The 27,861-nt window shown below is 41.0% G+C and overlaps 1 protein-coding gene across 1 annotated transcript in view; it reads right to left on the reverse strand.

The window, feature by feature from the left end:
* Window positions 1-27,861, reverse strand: part of cv-c (RhoGTPase activating protein) — a 282,614-nt gene that overhangs the window by 238,901 nt on the left and 15,852 nt on the right. The gene's annotated exons all lie outside the window — the stretch shown is intronic.

A 27,861-nucleotide genomic window follows, 5' to 3' on the forward strand; every position in this document is an offset into this window, starting at 1 on the left:
GGTCGACGTATAATTATAACGGACGACGCGTTATCCCGATGATCGACACGCAAACGTAGTTATCGACGAGCTATCGTGACGATCGAGGCGCAACTATGACGCGATCTAACGATCGACGCGCAACCGTGACGCGATCTAACGATCTAACGACGCGTCATTGTGACGATTAACGTAACGCAACGATTGACGCGCTATTGTGACGACTGGCACAAATGCAGCAATTCACACACCATTGTAACGATTGACTCCAAATTCTAACGATCGACGTGCCATCTTGGCGATTGATACGTAACGGTCGACGTACAATTATGCCCATCGACGCGTAATTATAACGGGCGACGCGTTATCCCGATGATTGACACGCAAACGTAATTATCGACGAGCTATCGTGACGATCGACGCGCAACCGTGACGCGATCTAACGATCGTCGCGCCATCGTGACCATTGACAAAGCGCAACGATTCACACACCATTGTGACAATTGACGCAAAATTTTGACGATCGACCTGCCCTCTCGGTGATCGACGCATAACGGTCGACGTATAATTATGCCCATCGACGAGTAATTATAACGGACGACGCGTTACCCCGATGATCGACGCGCAAACGTAATTATCGACGAGCAATCGCAACGATCGACGCGCAATCGCGATGATCGTGGGGACGGCCGACTTCCCGCGATCGATCTACACGTGCGTGTCGATCAGACGCGATTCGACCAATTACCCGCTTTACTCGATGGCCGTCGCGCGATTAAAACGCGATTAAGACTGTGAGCGAAAGGTGGATTAAGGCTGGGAAAAGTCGTATTAAATTGCTCGATCCTGTTGCCTCCGTGATCGTGCTCGCGAGGGGCTCTATAGACATGCCCAAGGATAAATGAATGCCTAATTTGTCGGGCAAACAGTTATCCTGTGTCGCGTAACGACAGATTGTGTAGACTGTTTTAGAGATCGCGGTTTAAGTAGGTTGCAATGCCGGTGATTAGTCTTGTACCCGGGACTCGTTGCTTCCTTTCGTCTTGTTTGTATGATTTAATGCAATCGCTTTATTATTACCCTCTATTACGGCTTCGTCAATCACTTAAGCGTAATTTATGTATTGGTAATTTCGCGGTAATGGGCGGGGAATTTCTCGGATAACAGTAAAAAGAGGAATTTCGCTAGATCAATAACTATCACAGCCGGTTCCCCGAAACACGGAACGCGACTTTTATAATAACCGGTTAACAACGATTAACCTATATCCATACCTGTAACACGAACACCGCTTAAGTCAAATAATTATTACATCGATCTTCTTAAAAGAATCCTTCACCCAAATTTCTTTAGCTCCACGAATTTTCGGAATTTTTAAGAAACAACGAAAACAGAAAAATATTACCGATACCAATCTTTCTAAAAGAGAAAAACTTACTAAAATTTCTCAAAATTTCGCGGAATTTTTCCTCGATTTATTTGCAATTAATCAAGATCGCGGTAAATGGAATCACGTATCGAAATCACGAACTCTGAGCCCTCACCTGCGATTTTCCGTTCCCTCATCCACCGCCACAGAGTTTCCGCTTTTCGCATCGGCCAGTTCTCCACCTTCGCGCTGAAGCTGCGGAAGAACTTGTACTCCTTGAAATGCGACATCCTCCTGTTACCCCCGTGTCCAGTTTCCTCGATCACGCCAGAACCAGCAGGAGTTGAAGTCCGACCTTCCTCCGTCGACATCTTCCGATAAATCTTGCGAAATTTCCCCGCTGTTCGCTTCTTCCCCTCCAGCTTTGCCAATTTTCCGTCTCCACTTGCTTCCACCTCGAAGAAAGAGCAACTGTGCTTCGCGGAAGTCTCTTCACGATACGACGCTCGTTCCAGACGAATTATTCGGTCCGTGAGTAATTCCTGACACAGCCATTGTATACGAAGCCACGTAAATCATGTTCCTCCAGAAACATTCGCGCTCGATCTCAGCTCCTTTGATTCATAGATCGATCTTCTTCGTTTCCGAAATAGAAAGCGAACAGTTCTTCCAGGCGCGATGTTTGGATCGGGAAGATTTATCGAAACAGAATGAGTCAGACGTCTGCGAATGTCTGGCTAAGGAGAAATAGCGAGTGCTAGAGGAATGTATTATCTTCCCAGTCATGTTTGCCACATTTTTCTCGGTGCAAGCATTCCCATGTTCGGGAAACTCGAGCAACTTGCCGTGTGCTCGTCGAAGAATGAACCACTTGTTGCAGTTTTCCACCTAATCCTGCCTTATCGTTTCGCCAGTCTCTTACACCCCGAAATCGATCCTCGAGGACTTCGCTGGATTTTCGAGGAAATTCGCTATTTTCTTTCTTATCCAATTATTTTCCTACCATGAGTCGTCGAATTTATGTGAACAACGAATCGAGGGTTACATCGATGTCGAATAATCGGTTTGGCGAATTCGATGGGTTTCACTGGAAAAATTTCAACAGTTTCTTTCGATCGGCTAATTAAAAATCCTTCATCTACCTGACGGCACTGCACGATGGAAAAACTTTCACTTCCCTTTCTCGACAGACGTATTTCCACGATTTCTCGATTTATTTTATTCCAAGGACCGTCGCTGAGATCGCGAAATCGGTTTCACCTTCGAGATCCCTAGGTGTTCACAGATTCTCCTACGACTTTTCAATTTTGTTCACCAGCTTCTTGAGAATTTTTGTCTTTCACAGGTTATTCGTTGCAAATTTTACCCCCTCTTCCAGTCCCCGTCACACGACCCTAACGATCCTCCGCGACCAACTGCACTTCGAAGAATTTCCCGAAGATGAACGAGATCTCAGGGACGCGTCTGCTCCGCGAACGATGGGAACAATCTTGTATTATTTCCAACGAAGCTCCAAACACATCCAGTCGAACCGTTTCCCACGCTTTATCCCAGGACTTCCACCCTAGTTTCTCATTTAGATCGCATCTAGCTATATAGACGAAGCTTGCAGCCGCCTCGGAATTGAAGCAACCGGTGGAATAAACTGAAGTCAGAATTCACGAGTCACTGAAATTCCGAATCTTCGAAGATGGACGAAAATTAAGAACGTAGGTCGATCGCCGGACAGAGTATGCAACGTGCCTGGTTCTTTAAATTAATCTAGCCTGACTAAAATTTGCGATTAATCGCAGTATCGAAGATATTACGAAGGCGATATAGGAACAAATAAATTTTTGGAAAAATAATTAGCGAAATTGGCAGTAAAAATAGTACTACCAATTATTCGAGACACTCAATTATTCCACCACCTTCGTGGTAATTTTATTTAATCTATTATTTAATCGGGAATTTTATTTTATCCATTATTTAATCTATTATTTAATTAGGGAATTTGAAAACTAAATGCAGTAATTTCCTACAGAAATGGAATGATTAATTACCCGAAAAATTCAATGTAAAAATAATACTACCAATTATTCGAGACACTCAATTATTCTATCACCTTTTACAGTAATTTTATTCTATCTATTATTTAATCCGACTAAAATCCGTGATTAACCACGATATCCAAAAAGTACGAAAATATCGCGAATGGAACCCAACTGAGGATTGGAAAACTCGGAAAGCTCGGAAAACTAAATACCCTAATTTGCCACAGAAATTAAATCATTAATTGCCCGAAAAATTCAATGTAAAAATAGTACCACCAATTACTCGAGACACTCAATTACTCCATCACCTTTCATAGTAATTTTATTCTATCTATTATTTAATCTACTTAAAATCCGTGATTAACCACGATATCGAAAAAGTACGAAAATATCGCGAATGGGACCCAACTCAGAATTGAAAAACTCGGAAAACTAAATACCTTAATTTGCCATAGAAATGGAATCATTAATTGCCCGAAAAATTCAACTATCGAGGTTCGTTTTTCGCGTTCCATCGTTCGGTAAATACCATTTCATCGTTCAATTGTCCAGGGAAAAAATCCCTCTACCTTTTCGCTGTTGAAAACGTCGAGTCCTATTTGTTGATCAATCCGACGGCCTTCGCTGTCGAACAAATTTATCGGCAGGGATGTACGCCGGCTAGACGTTTGTTTGCGAACGTTGGGATATGATGTCGACGGATGTTGGTATCCCGAAAAACGGGCCACGGAATTCGCTTTTCCACGTCGGGGGATTTGCGGTTCGAGGAGACGAATATCACCGCGTATTGCTGGCTATCAAATATTGACTCGTGGACGGAAAACGCGGCGGAAATTCGAGACGATGATTCGCGACAGACACTTTCCAGACTGCCGGTAATTCCGGCCCAGACTGTGGAATTGCATGAAAATTCTGCGCAGTCTGGCTAAATTTACACAAACTTCCACTGACTTATGACGACCGGGGAAAGAATACTATAAATTGTAGAAATGAACGAAAATTTTTATAGTCTTGGATAAAAGACATAATAAAAAGTCCATCCTATATACTAAATTTTATTTTAACCCTTTGCACTCGACAACTTTTGCCTAGAAAAGAGTAGAAATTCGAAGATTCTCTACTAAAAAACCGACAATACTTTTTTGAGAAGTAAATACAGAATTGTATAATAATAGAATTGTAGAATTATTTGATTTGGATACCTCGCACACTGTTACATTGTATTAAATTTGATATATTAATTGATATCGATTTTCCAAATTTTATGAAATGGTGACTGAAGCTCACCTCTCGAGTGCAAAGGGTTAATTATTACACCGAAGTAAGCGATTATGGCAGGGTAGGAAAAGAATAACCCTTAGAAAGTAAAGTGCTTCCTTGCCCTAATCAAAATTCTTCTAGCTTAATTTCAGAGGAAGAATAATTATAATTGACTTTCCATTTAAATCTCGAAAACAATAACAGATGATAACGTAATGGTAATCCAAATAACGATTGCAACGAATAAGCAAGAGAACGCTATCACGAAACATCAAAGAAGGTGAAATTTATTTATCCAAAAATTTATTGATCCTGCGAGATATAAAGAACGGCAAAAAATGAACAAAAATTTTTATAGTCTTCGATAAAAGATATATTAAAAATACCATCCTATATACTATTTTTTTTTTTAATTATTACACCGAAGTGACTGGTGATGGTAGAGTAAGAAAAGAATAACCCCTAGAAAGTAAAATGGTTCCTTACCCTAATAAAAATTCTCCTAGCTTAATTTCAAAGGAAAAATAATTATAATAATCGACTTTCCATTTAAATCTCGAGAACAATAACAGATAACATCGTGATAATGCAAACAATTAATGAAACGTTTAAGCAAGAGACTACTATCACGAAACATCAAAGAAGGTGAAATTTATTTATCCAAAAATTTATTGATCCTGCGAGATATAAAGAACGGCAAAAAATGAACAAAAATTTTTATAGTCTTCGATAAAAGATATATTAAAAATACCATCCTATATACTATTTTTTTTTTTAATTATTACACCGAAGTGACTGGTGATGGTAGAGTAAGAAAAGAATAACCCCTAGAAAGTAAAATGGTTCCTTACCCTAATAAAAATTCTCCTAGCTTAATTTCAAAGGAAAAATAATTATAATCGATTCTCCATTTCAATCTCGAAAATAATAACAAATAACATCGTGATAATGCAAACAATTAGTGAATCGTTTAAGCAAGAGAACGCTATCGCGAAACATCATAGAAGGTGAAATTTATTTATCCAAAAAGAAATCGCCTTATCGAAAAATTTATTGATCTTGCGAGAACAAAGAACCGCGGAAAAATAAACTGTTTATCCCGCAAATAAACTTTCGTCCATCCCCGAATCCACCTACATGCGAGCCTACATGCGTGGCGAGATCAAAAAGAGTCTGGAAGGTTTATTTCGCGCGCGGTCGTTTTAATCCTGTTTCGCGGGAAAATAATGAAATCGTAAGGAGAGAAACGGCGAAGCGAGTTCGCCCTGGCCGTGGACAAAAGAGCATTGGCGTTCGAGTTTGCTCGACAGCACTCGACGACAAACGCGAGAAAGATTTATCGCCAAAGACGCGTTGTATATTGTCGAAGGAAAGCGGTAATCACGGTGACTAACGAGCGATTTGTAGCACTTGGAGCAGCGACCCCTGACTTCAACAGGTCCTGTCGCGATATCTCTCGAGGACATTGGTTAATCACGCCATCGAACTTTCGACTCGACCACCGAGTCGACCAACGCGTTCGAGTTTGAAGCTTGTATGCATACACGCGGGTTACCCGTTGCTTTACCTTTCCAATCCAATCGACACTCGTTAAACTGACGTTATTAAGGTCGACGATGCGAAATTTTTACCCCCGAATACCACGAAAGGTCTCGACGAGGGCAGCTTCGCGTTTCCAAGAGAGGCCAGAGATTGGCTAGAATTCTCCAGCGATGATTTATCGACTTTTCTATCAATTTTGACCGAATAATTTCATTTTATTCACATCTTCGACTCATATCGCGGTGAGCTAAAAATTTTGCAAAAATAAAAGAATCAAAACCTATAAGATTGTTATAGCCATACCAAATTTTATATAGACTTTGATCGAATAATTTAATTTTATTGACATGCTCGACTAATATCGAGGTGAGCTAAAAATTTTGCAAAAATAGAAGAGTCAAAACCTATAAGATTGCTATAGCCATACCAAATTTTATATAGACTTTGATCGAATAATTTGATTTTATTGATATTTTCGACTAACATCGCAGCGAGCTAAAAATTTTGCAAAAATAGAAGAATCAAAACCTACAGGATTGTTATAGTTATACCAACTTTTATACAGACTGATTGAATAATTTGAATTTATTAACATGCTTGATTAATATCGAGGTGAGTTAAAAATTTTGCAAAAATAAAAGAATCAAAACCTATAAGATTGTTATAGCCATACCAAATTTTATATAGATTTTGATCGAATAATTTGATTTTATAGACATGTTCGACTAATATCGAAGTGAGCTAAAAATTTTGCAAAAATAGAAGAGTCAAAATCCATAAGATTGTTATAGCCATACCAAATTTTATATAGACTTTGATAGAATAATTTAATTTTATTGACATCTTCGACTAATATCGCGGTGAGCTAAAAATTTTGCAAAAATAGAAAAATCAAAACCTATAGAATATTTGATATAGCCGTATCAATTTCTCCACAGATTTTAATTGAATAATTTGATTCGATCTACATGTTCGACTAATATCGCGATGAGCTAAAAATTTTGCATAAATAGAAGGACCAAAACCTATAAGATATTTGATATAGCTATATTAACTTCTTTCTAGATTTTAATGGAACAATTTGATTCTATCTACAAGTTCGACCAATATCGTTGTGAGTTAAAAATTTTGCACGAAGCTTCGTGACAAATTCTTCGGGTGAGTTTCCATGATTACGAATTTGCGAACAGATCCAACAACGACGTCTCTAGCGATCCTCCGCGATCTAGTATGACTTACGACCGCAAGAAGCGACGAATTTCTTGCGTACAAATTCCATGAAATTAAAACGATCTTTACGAGGACCATAATACCACCAATTACTCTTGTATTGTTCGCGTTGCTGCCATCCCTGAACTTGTTTCCGTGTCTCGTTAAACCTTCTTACGCGAATACGGAAGGATCGGTCTAGTTTTTCGCGCTGCTGCGTAATTACCGTCGTAGGACCCGCGGATGGAAAATAAGAATAAAAGCCGCACCCTTTTGACGTTTCCTCGTTTCCAACTTTACTTTTAACCGATCACCGCAGTCACTGTCACAGGCGACCCCGTGTTCCGGAAGCTAACGCGACGCGCCAATAACCGGCTCGCTGGTGATCTAACACGGTTCCCTGCTACTCTGGTTCTCTAATTTCGCTAACGAATTCGGTGCATCGGTGCGTAACGATCGCGTTTATCATCGGTATGACAATCTACTTCGATTGGTCGCGATGTGTCGCGCGAGCAAATTTTATTAACCATTTGTGTCCCAAGCAGCGCGATAGCGCTCTTCAGTCCAAGTGGCGCGCTCAACTTTGCTGATGCACGTACGTCATATAGCATCAACAAGCGCTATTGCGACGATTGGGATTTTGCGACGTAAAATTAAAGAAGAGCTATCGCGCTGTTTGGACTTCTTCGCACTCGATTAACCCCTTGACTACGGCAGATTTTGATACGCAACGACCATACTATACGACAGGAATTGAGTTACGATGTGCACCATTTTTGTGAAAACAAGGGCCCTCCGTGTCAGAAAACTAAACTACGCCGAGCGTCTGTAGGCGCCCTGCGTGTCACAAACGCAAAATTTCTAAGCACCCATAGGCGTCCACAGTAGCCAAGGGGTTAAGCAAGCGTTATCGCGCTGTTCGAGGTTTTTCGACCGAGTTCTTCCAAAAGCCTCTGGGACTCAAACGGTTAATAATCCTATAAACAGAGGAAATGAAATGTCTAGACGAAACGAGAGCGATAATTTATCCCTCGACAGTTTTCAAAAGCGAACTGTATTTGCGATCTAGCAACTTCCGGTGTCTCGAGAAAATGGACGCGAGCTTCCGAGCTGGGCCGGAAGTAGGACACGGCGGAGGAAACAATTACGAATACGCGTGCTATCACCGCAAGAAATCGAACGACCATCGAGAGATTAATTGCGCCAATAAACGTTCGAGTCGGTTTAACGGCGACCGGCAATATCGGCAATATTATCACCGCGCGAACGTTTTGAATAATTCATCGGAAGCCAGACCGATTCGTCGCGGCGTTAGAAGGTTTTCGCGCCGTTCAATTTTCATCGCGGCCAAGGCGGCAGTGGCGACAACGACTAAGGTGAAACGATCGCGGCCAACGAAATTAAAACGACCAGTTCGCAGTTTATGCAAATTACCGTCACTTTCTCGAGCGGCGCTGCCGCCGCTGAACGAGTCTTTGTCGCATTATCACCGCGCGCGACAGCCTGGAGGAAGCTATTAGCGCTTGTTCAACGCCGACCGACACTTCCGGGGATATTCCGCTCCGTCGAAAAATCCGCCCGCTTAATTGCTTACGCTTGTCGAATCAGCCGCCGCTAATTGTCACCTTGCCAAGCGAATTAGGCCGACAACGCTGCCACGTGAGTCGCTGCGCACCGATTTCACCGAAATTTCCTGTGCAACAATCGCGAATGGGGAATTATGGTCGTTTCGAACATTTCGTGGATAATTATCGAGAGATAATTTGGCAGAGGTTTAGCCAAGAAGCTACAGTTTTATATCCTGATACGAGAGATACAAATGATATCAGAGGATTTAGTAGGTCAGTAACAGGTGACTATGATTATATCTCAGAAATTGAGAAGATCGAATTTGATGGAAGAAAGTGGGTCTTTTGGTAACGTTGGTGTTGGAAAGATAGGTTTAGCTGTGGTCAAAAATCAATCTAGTTTATAAGATATAAATTTCCAGAACGAATGTTTATGTAAATATTCGATGCGAGTTGGGGGTTTAGACGAACCGCGTTGCATACCCTTTTGACACTCCCTCAGGAGTCGGGTACAGCTACAAATGTGTCTTAGAGGGGTCGGTGAGTCTTTCAAGAGAAGCACTAAAAGGAACATATACAGGTAACTCTCCTATAACACGGTGGATAGGTTCCTAGAGAATGTCGTGTCGTGTGAAACCGTGTTGCATGAGACCCAGAGTCAGTACAAAAAGGGGGGTTACGTTCCGAAAACTTACTAAAAACAATTTTTTTTTTTAATTCTATAGAAATAACTTAATTTTTTATTAGAAATATAAGTGTATGTACAACACGAAACAAAACAAAAACAAAAATATTATTTTAATTTAACGCAACTTTAATTAAATAAATTTCTTCGTCGTCATTACTCATGTAGAAGTACAGTGTTGCACAAAGGTTTTTGCAATTTTCTTATCGTGTTAGAGCGAAACTGTGTTATAGAATGCCGTGTTGTAGGAGGGTTCCCGCAATTTATGAATCGTGTTACAGTGAAACCGTGTTATAGGAGGGCTGCCTATACCTTTCTTGAGAAATAAAAGACTTCAACAAAGAATATATATATATCGTAGTTATTTTACTATTAGAGCCTATAATCTGAATAGTTATCAATTTTCTTTTCCTAATCCTTTGCACTCGAAAGGTGACTCAATCACCATTTAATCAGATTCTAAAATAAAGATCGACGTTAATTAATATATCAAATTTAAAATTACCCAACGATGTGTGGAATGTCGAAGAAAAATAATGTAGTATCGCAGAATTTCCACCTCGTGTATAGGTGACTTTATTTTCTAAGGTCGCCGAGGCTTTTGGGGAATATATAAAGAAGGCAAAAATGATTAACGGACAGTTCTTGTGTAGAGTTTTTAGGAAGAGTGATTAGAAGAGAGTTGTATTTTAGTTGTAACGAGTCGAGTTGTAATTGTGTTGTTAAGTTGTAGTTGTAGTTGATATATTTATATTCCTAGGCTTAATCGTCACCACATATTGTCAATCCATTTTTATTAATAATAAATAGTCATATTATTTAGCCACCACCCATGTCTCTACAATAATCCTACGTCTTAATTTGCATATGATTTCCGATTTACCATTTTAAAAATATCGTCGGCTCTGTGACAGAAAGTCTTGGAATTACTATTTTTCTGTAACAAAAAAGTCGTCGAGTGCAAACGAGTTAATTCTTATTAATTTCTAGATTCTAAATTCTATTAATTTAAACAACTTTCGAGCATCAATGAAAGTATACGAAGCAAGAATGAACGAATTTCCGATTTTCGTCAAAGCCCACGTACTCGAGTGTTTCTCCGAGTGTTCCTCGAGAATTCTCCATGTCTGCGAGAGCTTTCGTTCTTCCTTCTCACAGCGGATCGCGAGGAAAATAAGCATCAACGAGCTTATCTGCCGCGGTGGTCGTGATTCCCGCTCGCGAGTCGCGATCAATTCCGATCCCGATTTCTCCGGAGAGCGTGTTCGATACCACGTGGACAAGCGAAAAATCCGCCCATCGATACACCGACGATTACGACTTACACGCAGATTAGCTTATCCGCGTCTCCGTGATTTTCTTGTATCCCATCTTACATCCTCCAACGGTCACGAGCACGCGAGCGCGTACATACACGTCGTGTTTTCCCGATAACAACCTTGGAAGATAAAAATCGTCCTAGAAAGAACGTTTATTTCCAAGCCTGGCCTTCGACGGTTCTATCGACTCTAGCTGCGTTACGAAATATCTTCTTTCCAGTCACTGCCTCGCGACTTGCACCGAAATTCTAACTGCTTTCGAAACCATGGATCGGGATGAAATCGTCCATATAGAATATTATTTTATTATCCGATTTCGTGAAAATTCGAGGATTTTACGAACAACCATAACAAGGACACTTTGACACTTAACACTATGCCGTCCGGAGACACCACATTGTTGTGCTTTCCGTGTTTTATCGTTCGACAGACTTTCCGATCAGCTAACGCAACACCAGCTAATACTCATTTCCGAAACTAACAAACGAAAACGAAGAAACTGCCATGTATGTTACAAAAACGAAAAAAGAAGGACAACAAATTTAACGTGCAAGTCTTGTGGAGTTGCGTTACGTCTTGGAGATTATTTTGCTTCATATCATCTAAAAGAGAAATACTAAGCAAGTACCAAAGAAAATGCGAATAAAGAAATATATGAAAGAAACAAATTTTATATTTATTTACATACGTATATCATCGAAATTTCATGAAAATAGGGGGAGAGGATTGAAAACTCACGAGAACTAACGATGAGGTTAGTAAAACTTGACAATTTCTAATCAATTTATAATCAAGAACGGCAGGCGACAAGCGAAGAAATTTTTAAGAGACGTGCTAGACAGCAAAGTGTTAACTGTCAATTTCGAGGAGAATCGCGAGTAGTATACACAGTGTCGCGGATGGTCGCCATCCAGGTGATACAGGTCACGCGAACGTCGTGCCAAATACTTTCTTTTCGCAGTTATTTACTGGCCGATCGAGGCAGGTGTCGCGTACGCTCGATTAGCGCTATCGTTCATGCGGATTGTTTATAAGCCGGTAAAACTGGTTGTCTAATCGGTCACGCTTGTGAAATCGTCAGTCGGGCAGGGGTTCAGCGCGCGTTCAACCAGAACCCGCTGACAAATCGCGACTCGATCGTCCTAGTGTGACAATTCGATTTTTTTTCTTTTTTTGAAAACGACGAGGAAAGGTTTGCCTGTCGAACGCGTGATCGATCGTCGTGTGGTTGCACTCGTTGGCAAATTTGCTTTTGCCTGGCGTCGGTCTCTTAACGCGTTGACATCGACCATTCGTGCACAGATTTTAGCGAAAATTTAGTCGTCCTATGAGATCTAATTTCGATACCGATAACTCGAATATATTGGAAGATGTATTTTAAAAATATTGGACATGGAATATTTGGAATGGTTCGAATAGCGAATTTTTGGTGGAAAAATTGGATCACGAAGGAGTAAATTTTGCTCGTATTAGTTTGTGGAAACGATAAGGAAATATGGGGTATGTTTGGCGAAGGAATTTCGATTTCCTCCGGAGCTCAGAGATAGTAACCCTTTGGGGATCCTAACGAGCACGGAATGAAGAACGTCGAAACGTCAGGAATGAAGTTAAACTGGTGGAACGATCAAACGCGTGTAAAAATAGCCCTCCATCGTGCCGAAAATATAAATTTCTCGAAAGTGTAATCGTTTCGAAGGGACTGAACCCCTTCGACGTAAGTTTAGCAGATGCTGATTCATTCGTATTTAGAGGAACGTTTGGAGCATTAACCGGCCCGTTTTCTAAATCTAGGACGATATAAAACGCATTAATAAAGCCTGTTATAAATACGCATTGGTCTTGAAGAAATAAATCGGTTTGTCTAAAACATCGGCAACCGACGTGCCTCGTTATTCACTCGAAAAACCTGCCAAAGGAATTACCAAATTGTCAATAATCCTCCACGCTGTTAATTTCATATAAAAATACTTCACCAAGAACTAACGCTTTTCGATCTAACACAGATTTAAGCAAGAAATAAAAATTAAAAAGCCACTGAAATTATCGTACAAATAAATTCGCATAAATTCTGCCATACTTTTTTCTCCACGCCAGGAATAAAATTTCCGTTTTCAAAAGTTTTATGCGCCACAAGGTGCATATCTGACTCCAACACGAATAAAAAGATTTTGCCGCGTGAAAACCCAAAGCCAGCTTCGCAGATCTGCGACACGAAGAAAAGGCGCGAAACCGCATTCGAATTTGATTCAAAGACACTTATACCTGGCCAAAGGGAACCGTGTCAAACGTTCTATCCTCGAAACGCTAAAAGCTCGCACCTATTTGGAAAGAGAATTGGGACACGACTAGTAAATCATTCTCCCATGACAGTTGCTAAAATGAGTAACTAAAAATAACGACTTCCCACGGAAATTGGTTGTCGTAAACCATCATCGTCCTCATGGAGGAACACCGAACGACTGTTCCCAGCTTCCGATTAGCCTACTTTCGTCGCGTCAGAGAGCAGTTGGATTTTTCATCGCGAAGAATTTCCTTGCCATTGAGGATGGAGATCGGGTTCACGGCGTAGACAATGCCGAGGAAACATTGAATCCGACGCCTTTCTCCACCAATGGTAAGAGGCAGGGTGGTCAGAGCGTGCTCGAACGCGGTTAATGGCAAGATTAAACACTTCCCGGCTGAACAATAACGCCGTTATCTACGATCGAGAGATCGATCTTAATTCGGTATTGTTACGAAACGTCATTTAGCAATTGACACACGACGGATTCCAGGTCGAAATCTCGATCGACGTTGCAATTAATGACGGATCCGCTTCCTGCCTAGACTTTGCTCTGGCACGAGCTGCCAAGCTCCATCGATCCTCCACCGTCCACTGTTCGATAATTAATTGATAATGCATCGAACGAAGAAGGGAAAAGGATTCTTCGATAATTGAGGATGAACGGACTTAAATATCGAGACGTCTATTAGATCTCATTTTCGAGTCTGCTGAACGATGTCATTGTCTGCTCGAGATAGCAACCGACCATCTGAATGGAAGAATTGAGTTACAATGGTGGGAGAGTATTATATTGTATTTGTAATTAAATAACTATTCCCAAGAGGAATCTAGTTTCTCGAGTCGAAACACGCGTGAAATATTCATTTATTCTACGCGAATTTAGGTATTTTCGTCGCGATATCGTATTGAGAAATTAAGTTAAGAGAATAAGAATTATTCGTATATTTTATTTAACGATATTTAAACGGTAGGGGTTTATTTCGAATATATCGGGAATTTCGAACGGAATATCGTACTCGGATTTCTAGCCAAAGATTATTCAGTCGGGGGAGAAAATACAGCGACACTGATTCAGCCGGATCAACGCGTCTAACCCAGCTATCGGATCCCTAATTCGAACTGAAAGCGCATTCAACGTTCCAAATATGCAGTTTATGTCGGATATCGGAACACCTTCGTGTTCGATATTTATTCAAGTGTATTCCCAGATCGAGAACGTCTATAGGTGATCACTGTCATTCGCGCGTCTCATGGAAAACCTTTGAACTTTAGCAAAGATATTTGTTCGAAGCGTGTCTCTATCGGCCGAGGTAACGACTCTTCGAAATTGAATTTCCCGCCTACAGTGTAACCGAACGCCTATGGATACACGGGGAAATGAAGTTACGCGAGAAAAAAAATTTTCCGACAAAATTTGAAACATTTTTCAGGAATACTTAAATTTTCAAAATTTTCAAAAACCCATCGTCCTATTTCCAAATTAATATCGATTAATTTTTTATATTTATTCTTCTCGTTCTATCTGTTAATTTTCTTGCGAAATCCTTGCACGATTAAGGGTTTCAACCCCCTTAGAGGAAAGGGGATCTTTGGGGGATGGGATCGGTCTTTGGAAATATTCGTGAAATTCGCGTTTAAAGCTGACTGAGGAGATATTATTCGCGGCGACTCGAGTGAGACTGGTTGACAGTGAGATTTCCAGAAAGCATTTAGTTTCGTGAAACGTGCACGTCAAGCTCGATGGCGGCCTGCTCGAGGAAACTTAATAAAAGTCGCGATCGTTAACAGGAAGCGCATGAGAGACGGTCGATGAATAATTGGTACGAAACGGGAACGGAGCGAGAATTAGCGGCGAATAAATTTCGCGAGCCTCGTCGTTTCACCTGTCAATAAAGTCTGCCACTTTGACTTCGTGTCACGCCGTGGTAAATATTTTATGGTCCTGCGAGCGGACCTCATCGCGGTATATTTAACTCTGTTCGCCATTTTAACGACGCGAAAGTGGTACATGGACGCGAGTCCTATCGGGAAATCGGCAAACATTTTCTATCAGCCACGAGCCGTTTCATCTTCCTTCATTTTCTACCATTCTAGACGATCCTGAATACGCGACATCGGACTTTTTCTTATTAAAAATCTGCGGAAGGAAGTCATTCGTATTTCGAAATTTTCAGATATTCAGATATTAGATTTCAGGTTTCAAATATTAACGTAACCAAGAATTTCGCGATTTACAATTTGCGTGAAAATTTGACACAAATTGTGGACAAATTCGTAAAACAACCTAACCTAACTTCGCGGTTTACAATTTATGTAAAAATTCGACAGAAATTGTAGATAAATTCCTAACCCAACTTAACCTAACTTCGCGACTTACAATTTATGTAAAAATTCGACACAAATTGTAGATAAATTCCTAACCCAACCTAACCTAACTTCGCGATTTACAATTTGCATAAAAATTCGACGCAAATTTTAGATAAATTGCGTGCAAAATCTACGCAAATTTTCCATACGCGAATAAAATGGAGGATGATCGTGCCCTAGATGGAAAAGTCGACGCGGAGCTGTGTGCCCAGGTGTTCTCGGAGCCGATCGACTCGAAATTTGGTTAAGATACAAGTTCGACAGGTAGTGATTGATGGTATCGATGATTTATGCGATCCGACGTGGGTATCGCGAAGGCTTTGATGACAGCCTGAATAATTTCTGACGAAAGCAGAGATATTATAGTTGTTTGTTGATCGATTCAACGCTGCTCGCGTCTGGCAGCAGCGTTTACAGCGAATATTTTGCAACTCGAATACGAGAAAGACATTATTCAGGTTCGAATTTTAAAGGTCCAACCTGTCCCTGGAGGCTTCTGTTCCCAGCCGTTCCTCGTGAAAGCACTTCAGGCGGTAATTGCAAATCTCACGAATGCTCGCAGACGAAAGAAAGCTTTCGCCAAAGTCCTCGCCGCGAAGACTGGACGCCTTTATTTGCGCGTATTTGCGCGGGTAATACGAACACGACAAAGGGAACTGTTTCGCATAATTACGAAACCCTGTTGGGCCAACGCGTGTGGAGTTTGGACTGCAAGTTCGGAGCCTGGTGTAATTAACGTTCGCTTCCTTGCGAATTATTTAATTGCTAAAATACACGAGCAGAAGAAAGTCGCGAAATTCTTAGACCTTGGAGAATTCAATTCGCCAACTCGTAAAAGAATAATCTCTAGGAAGGAATAAATTTTCTGGCTGCTTCGACTAATCGAAAAGTTGCAAAAAGGGAAACGAATCTGATGAAGAGCCTTCGGGAAACGCTGACTTCGACTGCACTTTACGTCACGATAGCCAGAAACTAAAATTAAAAGAAGGTGTTTTAATTAATAAATCGATTAATCGACTCATTACGCAATCAGCCTATAAATATACGTGATCACTGGCTAGACACGTGTCGTGGAATATTCTAGCCACCTTCCCAGCGGCGCGGAAAACAAAATTTATTCACGAGGACGTAATTTTTTCATTAAAGTATCGGCAAGAAGTTTCCACCTCGTTGCGAAGAAGAATCGAAAATACCCAATTTCTTTTCCCTACGAAGGCTTTCCATCGAAATCTGATCGAATGGAACCGACCCAAAATATCCATAAGAAAACAGAGGTATTCAGCAGGGTCGCGGAAAGATGTTATAGTGATGGAATTTCTTTTTCATGAACAGCTGATTCAATATTTCTGACGTTGCTGAGCTCAAACAAAGCCAGACGTCGTTAATATTTTCCCGATATTTCGAATTATTAATTTTCTCTGAAGAAGGAAGAACTGGGATACAAAGAAATTAACGAAAGAATTTGGAAAAATGAAATTAATATGTAAGAACGAGATAGAAGTTTCCTTCTAAACGAATTCGTTAGCTCTCCCTCTGTGAAAGCGCGATATTATTATGCAGGATATTTACAACACAAGGAAAACTGCTAATGACTCCATTTACCGAAGGGTATCTGCCTCATAAACTTCAAACACGACTAGAGAGATTCACAAGTCCCGCTGCAGAGACATTTCCTAATTGAGATACAAAGATTAAACGTCACCGCGTAAATATTTTCCAACTTTTATTCCACGAACTCGACTTCTCTTTCATCTGAATAATTACCATTAATTCGCTACGAAGAATATCGATTCTCGAAGAATACAGAAGAAATCACTTGAAGGCGCGATAAAAATGGAAGAAGAGAAAATGGAAGAAATCACCAAAACGAAATTCGTGTTTCGCGTGTTGACAAGATCACTTCAGAGATATTCCTGTAAATCGGACACCTACGTGTGTCAAAAATACAGCTATCGTTGGAGCATCGCGGACTGCGTAGCGGGAAGAAATTGGCGCGCAAAAGCATCCGCGAAACGCACACGGCCACCGACCAAACATAAACCCGCGAGCTACGAAACTTCAAACAAACAAATTCGCGGCGAATCTAGAATCGTAGCACAACCGAGGCATCCCCATGGAACCGCGATAAGCGAGAAAAATCGCTACCTTGAACGGAATGGCGCGCAAGCACGCGACTTTCGAGTCCCGATTCGAAAGCTCACCAATGACCACCGACAGTGGCGAGCAACCCTCGTTGGGAAATTTTCAAAGAGAACGCCGCGAGGAAAATCCAAAGGCACTCGTTACATCGATGCATACTCTGTCCGGCGATCGATCCCGGCCGCTTCACGTCGAACGAACATCGAGCACTGTCTGCGATCGATACCTAGAGATCAGAATGCTTGCTTCGGCGTCTGAAGATAATCGCGCACACGACGTGTTCGCCTCGAGGGACCTCGAAGAGCCCTTCCGACAGCCGCATAACCAGCTCGAGGACCGAGACGCGCGTCGCGAGCCGCGTGGACGCCGCTTGGTGAACTGCGGCCAGCGCCGCGGTGCCCGTGATAGCGACGACTGGCACCGTGTTCCATTGGCCGACGGGACGAAAGCCACCGTCGCCACCGCCGTCACCGCCGCAGCGCAAGCGTCTCTTCGACTTTTTTCCACTCTGCTCGATCAAATCACCTGCTCGATACGCCGACACCGAGCTTACGCGCCAACCATCTGCGCGATCATTACCGACCCAAAGGATCCCTCGGGCCCGCTGCACCATCGATCCTCGCGGGGCCCAATACCGGGGTCATTCGATGGAAAATCAAATTGGTCGAGCAACGAGAAAATTTTGAAGACTAAGAATTTTGAAGTCTAAGGGCGATGCTTGAGAAGAATTTTCGGGAAAATTATGGGGTAAGGGTGAAGATCAAGGGTGGTGTAAGGAAGGGAGAGAAGTATGTTCAAGCTGTGCAGAATGAAATATGAAGGAGGAAAATGGAGAACGAAGAATCATGACTGGGGAGTTGATATATCCCTTCTGGTTATCTCTCCGATACCTCAACCAAACTGGTTCATAGTTAACACTAGAACCACCGATCTTTAATGGATACTTAAATTATATAACTATGGATAATAGCAATTTTAGTGGTACGATTAAAACAAGTTGGTATATCAATTCCAGGCTTATCTTAATACGAATCGACGCTGACTTTTTCGAAAGCAGATATATGCTTTTAATAACTGCGAAGAGGGAAATTCTAGGACCTAGTTCTGGTGTTAAATATCGCTACTGAAAAGCGATTTCACGTTTTTCCGATCGATGATCTATCTACTTTAACCTATTTCTACCGAATTAAATTGAAATACGAGGAGTTGTTTGTGCAAAAATTCGACAGAATTGTATATTAATTTCAAATTTAAGTCGAACACTTCTCTCCTCTTCTCCTCTGTCATCCCGGATTATTCAAATCGTCACGTTCTGCTGGGATGAAATTTATTTGTTCGTTTATTCGCTCAAAACCGGAGATGAAAATTAGAAGAGAAACGTGAATAAACATACAGCAAAATTTCTCTACTTTTGCAACTGCGAGTAAATAAATTCCCAGCGAACGAAAAGAGGAATAGAATGAAACAAAATGTCGACTCCAATTCGCACTGCGAAAGAATACCCAGGTATACTTGGTGAAAAATGGGTGTAGATAAAATGGGATTAACCTTCCTATCTTAAAGTTGTTAAAATTCAGGGAAGAAGATAAAAGAAGACCCATGTAGGGGAAACTTTTTTCATCTTCCATGCAGCGTATCGCTTGATAAAACATCCTACAAGTAGCCAAGTAGTAGGAAACGGAAGTCAGTTCTGTGGCATTGCGAGCAGTGAAGGACGCTGACAAAGGAAATAGTATTAACACGTTGAGTGCGGCGCCGATTTTACTATACTTTCCGCTCAGGCGGCAGCAAGCGAGCACTTGATGCCGAGCGCTCAAGTATACCGAAGGGTATGAGCAGAAGATTACTTTGTTTCACTTTGTCGTTTGGACTGTGAGAATGGTACAGCCAATGCACAAATACACAAATTATAAACAGAAGATAATGGGGTGGGGGGTGCCAGAAAGGCAAAAAGGCGATCACCAAGAAACGATGAGTCGAAAAAAGCCACGGAAGTGTAAAGATTTACTTCAGCAGAGGGAATTAAATTTTTACAATATATTAATTGTCATTGATAATTTAACCCTTGACAATGCCAGTCTTACGCACCGATGATGATCAAACGAAAAATTCGCTGTCAGTCCCTAGAATCCACACCGTCCAAACGAAAAGTCTACTGTCAGTCCCTAGGGACTGACGTAGCACTCAACGTGTTAAGAATGATAGCGAGGCAAATGGGTGTGAGGTCTTCTAAGCGAATACACGGGAACGCTTGGGCCTCTCTTCAAATAGCGAAGAATAATAAATGGCGGCATCGGGTTCGACTTAGGCGTTCAGAGCAATAACTAGAATACGGGCGAAATAACAAACGATGGCGCGAAATTTTGACGAGATACCTATGACTGCATCGAGTGATCGAGAAAGAAAGTCTGTGTATGAAAAGAAAGAGTTTTGACTTAAGTAAGAGTTAAGAAGTAATAAAATTTCTATGTAACATAAATCTATTTTATTATCTGAAATCCTGTGCCGCAAAGAGTTAATAAGGGTGCAAGGGCACGGGCGAGGCAGAATGCGTGTAATCGAGACATAGTGAATAGAAGATCGTGTGTTTGAGAGTTATAGTTGAGAGAAACCTGGTGTAATATTTTAGTTAAATAAATCTGTTTTGTTACTAAAAGGGAATCGTTGTTTATTAGACGCGCAGATCTCTGTCTGCCTAGGATTAATCTAGCATTAATCCTACATAAATGCTAATAAAACTATGTTAAAATGGGAAAATTAAAGAAAATTCAACAAGTGTAAAAGTTAGGAATATTACTTCTCATGAAGATTATAGAAGTATATGAAAGCGCAGATTTGTGAGGTTATTTTTTAGTGCACACGGAGATGGTACAGATGGCGATCCTATCGCTCGGTAACGAAATAAAGGTATCGATATATATATTAATTTTTCTATACTACAGATCAGTCACGAGTCGATGATACAGAGAGAAAAACTAAGAGGCGACATAATACGTGACGTTTTTCACTTACATTTTTATAATAAACATTTGTTATAGACAGAGTTATGCTTAAATCTTCTTATAAAATTATTTTTGTATTAATTTATAATAATGTTTTCTCGTTTTTATGCTTTCGAATATCTTTCTAGCTGACCATTTTCATGTCCCACTGTATATACAATACTCAAATACCTTTAATTTAGCATTGCTACTTGATTTAGGCGAGAACCATATACTTGGTGAGTATATAGTTAGTGTACATAGAATACAGTATATATTAGTATAATATCTAGATATGAAAAATTCAATCACATGTGTGACACAACTGGATAAGAAATAAATATTTTCAATTGATATAGAAATTAGAATAAAGTTCCAAGAATTTAAAGTAAGATAATTGATAATGTTAAGATGAGTAACACAATTAAAATTGAAGCGAGAAATCAGTTAAATGGTGCAACTATTAAATCCTAGATAGTAAGCTGATGCAGGAATAGGTAAATACACAAAAATTTCTTTCACGCTCTATATACATATAGGGTGTTCCGTTTAAATCGACCAAATCGGCTATCTGTTAGATTCGAAATTATCGATAAGACTGAAAATTGTTTTACACAAAATTGAAAATATAAAATTTCATTTAAAAGAGTTACGTCGATTTTCATACACAGGGTATCCTATTTAAATTCACTTTGATGATTCCCGATATAATGTCATTTACATATAAATATATTTGTTTATTTATTTATTGATTTAGTAGACCGTTTTACCTTTTGATTATTTTATACATCGTTGGTTCGAACGATACAGCAAAGTCGTAAAATCGATAAAGCACAGAGGCATAGATGTTTTGACTTCTGAAACAGGAACACAAGATACTTTTAGGAAATGAAAAGCTCGAGCGTGAATTCTTACTGTACGATATCGATTTAGATCAGGAGTTCTTCCGTTGCTGATAATAGTTTACGAAAGACTAAAATTCTTTTAGACGTTTTGAGGTATTAATCGAAATTTAGTGGTGATAAAATGGTAGCTAATAAACTAAATTGAAGTTGATAAACAATTTTCTTCCGTTTTACAGCTTGGCAGCATTTTCCTTTATTTCTGTCTTTAACGAGTCAATTACTTTCCGCGATATCGAGCGAATTTAATCGAGTCTAACGCTGCCTGTCAGATGGGAAAATGATTTAATTTCCGATCCTTTGAATGTCTACGGGAAAATCTATCGGTTCCGGGTATTTCCAAATAAATTTCGAATTTCGTTCAAAAAGGACGAATCTTTGGAAACAAGCGCAACAGAGGGTCTGTTAAATGGAAAAATAATTAAATCTGCAACTCGCGGGATCTGTGCCGAATTTAAAATCGAGCCTAACGTTGCCTGTCAGACGGGAAAATAATTTAATTTGCGACCTTTTGAATATCTACGAGGAAATCTACCGGCTACGGGTATTTTCTAATAAATTTTGAATTTAGTTCGAAAGGAACGAATCTTTGGAAGCGATGTGCAATGCAACGTCTGTCAAATGGAAAAATAATTAAATCCGCAACTCCCGGGATCTGTACCGAATTTAAAATCAAGCCTAACGTTGCTTGTCAGATGATAAGGAAAATGATTTAATTTGCGATCCTTTGAATGTCTATGGGAATCTGTATCGGCTTCGGGTATTTTCTAATAAATTTTAAATTTCGTTCGAAAGAGACGAATCTTTGCAAGCGACGTGCAACGAAGCGTCTGTCAAATGGAAAAATAATTAAATCCTCAACTCGCGGGATCCGTACCGATTTCAAAAATGGACGAAGCATCAAAGGCCTCGCGCGACGCACCGTCTGTTAAATGAGAAAATAATTTAATTCCCGATTTTCATTCCGACAGCAATCGCCATTTTCGAACGCTTTCGAGCGATCACCGAGCCTCGTGGGAAAGCGTTGGAATTTCAGAAGCACGTGGAAGAAAAAAGGGTCAAAACCATTCCATGTGGTACTTGTCTTGGATATTCGATTATCGATAGGCTATTGGTTGCACTCGATGCTCCACTTTTTCCCAAAGGAACATTTAAGAGCAGCGTTCGAGACGCCGAGGGGACCTCTCTTTCGCGATTCTTCGCGAGACTTTGAGCAAAAATGATTCCACCACTCGTGGTGTATTTCGAAGACCATCGAGTCGGGGATGTTCCCAAGTATTCCAGAGGATTCTCCGAGCGTTGCACGTTCGCGTATTTACGCGAAGCTTCGTCGCATCGATTTTTAATTACCGCGTCGAAGAGCCGAGAGCATCTCCGATAATTTCGTTTAAAAGCTGAACGCTGTGTTTCACGATAAACTATGTGCCCCGCTAAGAGGCAGAACGACGATAATAGGTTTGACGATTCTGAAACAACACCGGGTCCCAGACTGATCTACTCTGCGTTGCATGAAAGAAGTCATCTGAGAAACTTGTAGGACCGAATCATGGCAGAAGTAGAGTAAAACGTTTCCCTTATTGGTAGAACTGATCCCTTCCTATTAGCCCGGTCATAGAACACCATGTGACAAAGAAAGCGAACGAAGCAACGAGACAAAGCGAGACAGGGGCAACAATTAGATGCAAGAACATAGACTCATCCCAAAAGTATATTAACTTCAGATTCTTCCGACGAACACATGGTTATTTGCAATTACTAATTACTAATTAGCATCTTGATTAACTTTTTCATTGCATTATGCAGCAAACGTGATATACTATACAACTACTAAACGGTTATCAAGTACGATGCAATTATATAATTAATTTATCATAAAAAATACATATTAAATTTTAAATCAATTTTCATAAATGATGTTAATTATTATTACTTTTGTACTTCTTTACTTCATAAATCTTTGAGCTTTTGTCAACTGATTTCTTATCCGACTCACTGCTTTGTATTTCCAATTCTAGATCTTCAGTTGCGTCTTCTGTTATTCCATCTTTCGTCCAATATTCGTGTTCCAATGTTTCTACGTGTTTACAAAATCCTTTCCAATCATATGGTGTCGTTTCGTTTATTGCCCAGCGTAGTAGTGTTTCCAATTCACTCTAAGTTAACTCTGAGATAACATTCCTTTCGCGGATATCTTACGCCTATGTTAACGCACCACGTTACCGAACTTGAAGATAGTAGTTTTGGGAGTGTCATAGAAGAGTGGGTATTATTAACAAGAGCATAGGCAAAGCAAGTGGAATACCCCTCTTACCCAGCAACCGAACGAGATGACTTCTTTCCTGCAACGCAGAGTACACCAGGCTGATGCGACGTTTAAGTCGATTAAGCATCCCTTTCCGAGGCACGAGGTGAACCGTCTGACAGGATGAACAGGTAACATTCGCGAAGCCTTGATAAAAGCTCCGAAAATATTTCCTTCCACTGCACAAAGTCTATTTTCAACGCGTTGAAACGATAATCCGTTTAATTTCTAATTACCAAGCTGTCCCGCGAATGGAACGGCTTAAAAGGATGAAACGTAACAGAGGCAAGATTAATCTCGACGAATATATTAAACCACGGCGAGAGTGTATCGGTAAAAGAAATCTCGTGGTGGTTTTGTTCCAGCTGCTTTTAATTATCCGTCGAACACACGATCCTGTGGATTTCTGCGTTCATCGGATTTCGCGTGCTTCGAGACGCGTTTAACAGTTTCCACCTGTAATTATTTCAGGATCCTGCGACAGGGGGCTCGACGCAGCAAGACCAAGTGTAATATTCACGCGTTCCACGATCCCGACGAAATCACCAGGCCAGATGGAAATTCTAATAATAAAAGGAATCGACGGGGTGCGAATCGAAATTCACGGATCCGTGACCGACGCACCCCGGCTCGCTAAATAAAAGCACATTTCTCCATCCATCATTTAACTGCGGGTAATAAAGGAAAAGCTGGTAATAAAATTCCCATTAATGTGTAATTCCAGCCGTGATATATACGCCTCTCCCTGTTTCTTCCTATCCTGCAAGAATCCCGATAAATCACGGCCAGCGAATTTGCATAATTGCAGACCCGATATTCAAATTCGACCGCGACGTCCGCGTTTCTAACACGTGCGTCTGAATCGGTAATATCCGGTGACACACATTCTTCGTGCTACGGAAACCAGCGACACGCGTTGTCGCTATTTCGATCCGCGATGAAAGATCCGCGAGAAGGAATGATCCTGAATATTAATAAAACACCCCTCGAGCTGCTACAGGGTCGCGAACACGGTTTCCCCTTTCGAGGAAAGATCGATACCGTGTTTTCCGAAATTGTGTCAACCACGCTCGCGATAATGGCACCCAAGTCAATTTCTGTTGTACGTCAGCTTGTTGCAAGAACACAGCTACGTCAATTTGCATTCCAAGGATGAAAGTGAAAAATAAGGTGTGTCCATTTTTAGTCGGACTTTATGATCACCGGTGACAGTTTGACGATAGTAATTGGAGTTATGCAACTGCCACTTTGCCGGATGTTTAATTGACGTGTAAATTTTCTATTACTCTTAACGTTATTCGAGCTGAAAAGATTTTTGGCTTTCAATGTTAGATCTGGAGGGAATAATCACTCTCGATTTATACGATCCTTGGTAACCAGCAATGGAGGAGTTTCTTGGAAAAATATTGTGCCTATCGAAATTGCCTAATTTAGGATATATTTTTTAAGGCGATAATGTAAATTATATATCTTTGATCGATGGCAATGAATTATTAGTTAAAAAATAATAAAATTGGCGTTCAAATGATTGAGCTGTTTCGGAACGCGAAATATCGATTGAACAAAGGGGATGAAACGTAGATGATGTTTGGTGTGACGCATGAAAGGTCCCCGTTTTTGTCCACAAAACTCTCTACCCAGCTTCGCCGCGTTTACATTGTTCATATTTTTGGGGGATGGTTTGACCCCCGAATTCGGGGGATATTTGAAGATCGCGTGGAAGCTGTTTACGACGGACCGAAGGAGATCTCTCTCGTTGACTGTATTAACCCTGCCAACTTTCTGCGGAATTTTTTTGGCAATGACGTCCTTCGAGGGCCCACGACAACTTTTTACGAATGAACAATCTGATCCCCCGTCGTTACGCCTGGAGCGCGGGGGTGGGGTCGAACGAATTCATAATGCCTCCCCTAGACAACCCCTTTCGACTAATTACGAACGATATTGCCCGAAGAAATACTTGACTACACTTAAAACGGGGTGATCTTTTACCCACGTCATTGACTAAATTAATCAAAATTAATTAAAATTCACGATTCATCTATCTGTCTGATCGATTAAATTATTTATTCAATTACAATATCGTTAATAATTTCAAAAATTTGCAATTTTTAATTACCAGTCTTCTAACTATGGTAATGGTTACATAGATTTTTAAGTATATATGTGTTGGGATGAGTGGAACAAGTATGCATGGGATTCCAATATCTAATGAATTCAAGTTATTATGGTAAATGAGTATGCGTGTAATGATTTCGGTGTTGCGTGAATCGTGTATGTCAATGTAATGTATGAAAGAAGAAAGAAAAAAAGAGAGTGATTTGGAATACGTCAGTTTCAACTGAGTTATAATAACGAGAAGACATACGACAGTGTGATTGTGAGAAATTAATTATATTCAAACATAATATCTGTGTTTTATAATCTTTCTAATTAAATAAAGAGTTATTCTTATTGTTATTAAATTTCATCCACCACTAACACTAACCACTGTCATGATTAAAATTAAATTTCAGTCCTGTCCTGTCGTCGTTACAAATTATTTCTTTTGATCCAAAGATTAGCAGATTCCGCCAACGCGTTTGAGACACCGACCTAACCCAGCAAACTCTCGCAAGGAATATTCCGCCGACCTAACTCTCCCTCCTGCAGTTTAAACCCAGACTAAGAAACCTCCTCTGACACAGGATAATAATATCCGCAAACCGGTACTCTATCTCAACATCCATTTCTCTTATTACCGGCTGCCGTTTCAATAAGAAACCCCGTATTACCGCGACCCTCGGTGTCTCAGGCTTACTTTTCGGGGCAACAAAGCGGGCACGGAGGCCGGCCATATTGTTGGATCAAAGATTAAAGCGCCACGCGGAGCACAGAGAGCCCTACAGGTGGTGTGCATCTTCGTCTCTTCTTTCCCAAGCACCACCTCCTCCTAACCTCTCCTTTATACCCTATTTCTGTCAGCTTTCCGCTCCGCTCGTCGAATAATCGCGAGGCCTCGGAATACGCGCTCGTGACGGGAACACGGAACGCTTCGCGTGCACGCTGCAGAGGGCAGCAGAGAGCGGTCGGAGAAACAGCGGCGGAATCGATCGGGAAAGTTTAATTAATTATCGACGAGTTCGCGGGACAGCGCTAATTGCTTTCTCGAGGCGCGACTCCGGCGTGATTAAGGCTTCCGGTGGGAGGCGTGCTGACCCAAGGCTTGAAATTAAGAATTAACCTGCGCGCTCGAGCGGAGTCCGCGGACGTGCACGGGCTACTTTCCTTCTCGGCCCGCGGCGCCGAGGGCGACAAATTGCCAGGGCTCCGATCGAATAAATCACTCGAGAGGACGCTTGACGGAAATAGAATCCGACGGGAAAAAGGAGGAAAAGGAGAAAAACGAGGCGAGAGAAAGGGTTGCTGCGCGACGAGTCGATGCTGGACGCGGAGGTGACGTCGCGGAGGAGACTTTGGAAAGCGCGATGGTCGCCGATGGCCTCTCGTCGCGAAAATTTCACGATTCGCGATTCCAGTTGATCGACGTTTCGTTTTCCTTCTTTTCGCAACCAAAGCGGATAATTTACGGTACAGCGATCGAGCAAACCTGGAATTTAATCTTCCGCAGACGAACGTATTAAGGCTATAAGGATATTTATTTCCGATTTCGCGGACACGGTTTACTGCCTCGTTATGGGAGATTTATAAAGCTAATAAGCGGCGCGATTAAAATATCTCTCTCGATTAAATTTCAATCGAATTTTTCGCCTTTCCGGCATCGAGATAGCGGTTTGATAGAGGGGTGAAATGAGTTCTGAAATCGGTCACCCTCGCGGTGGAGATAAATCAAGGAAAGGGGAACACGGATGGTCATTAAAACTTCGACTGGCTTGGAAATAGTTAAACGAAAGTACCGAGATATAACGGCTCCTAACTTCGC

Source organism: Eufriesea mexicana, unplaced genomic scaffold (genome assembly GCF_001483705.2).
Source record: "Eufriesea mexicana isolate 0111107269 unplaced genomic scaffold, ASM148370v2 scaffold1137, whole genome shotgun sequence".
NCBI lineage: Eukaryota > Metazoa > Arthropoda > Insecta > Hymenoptera > Apidae > Eufriesea > Eufriesea mexicana.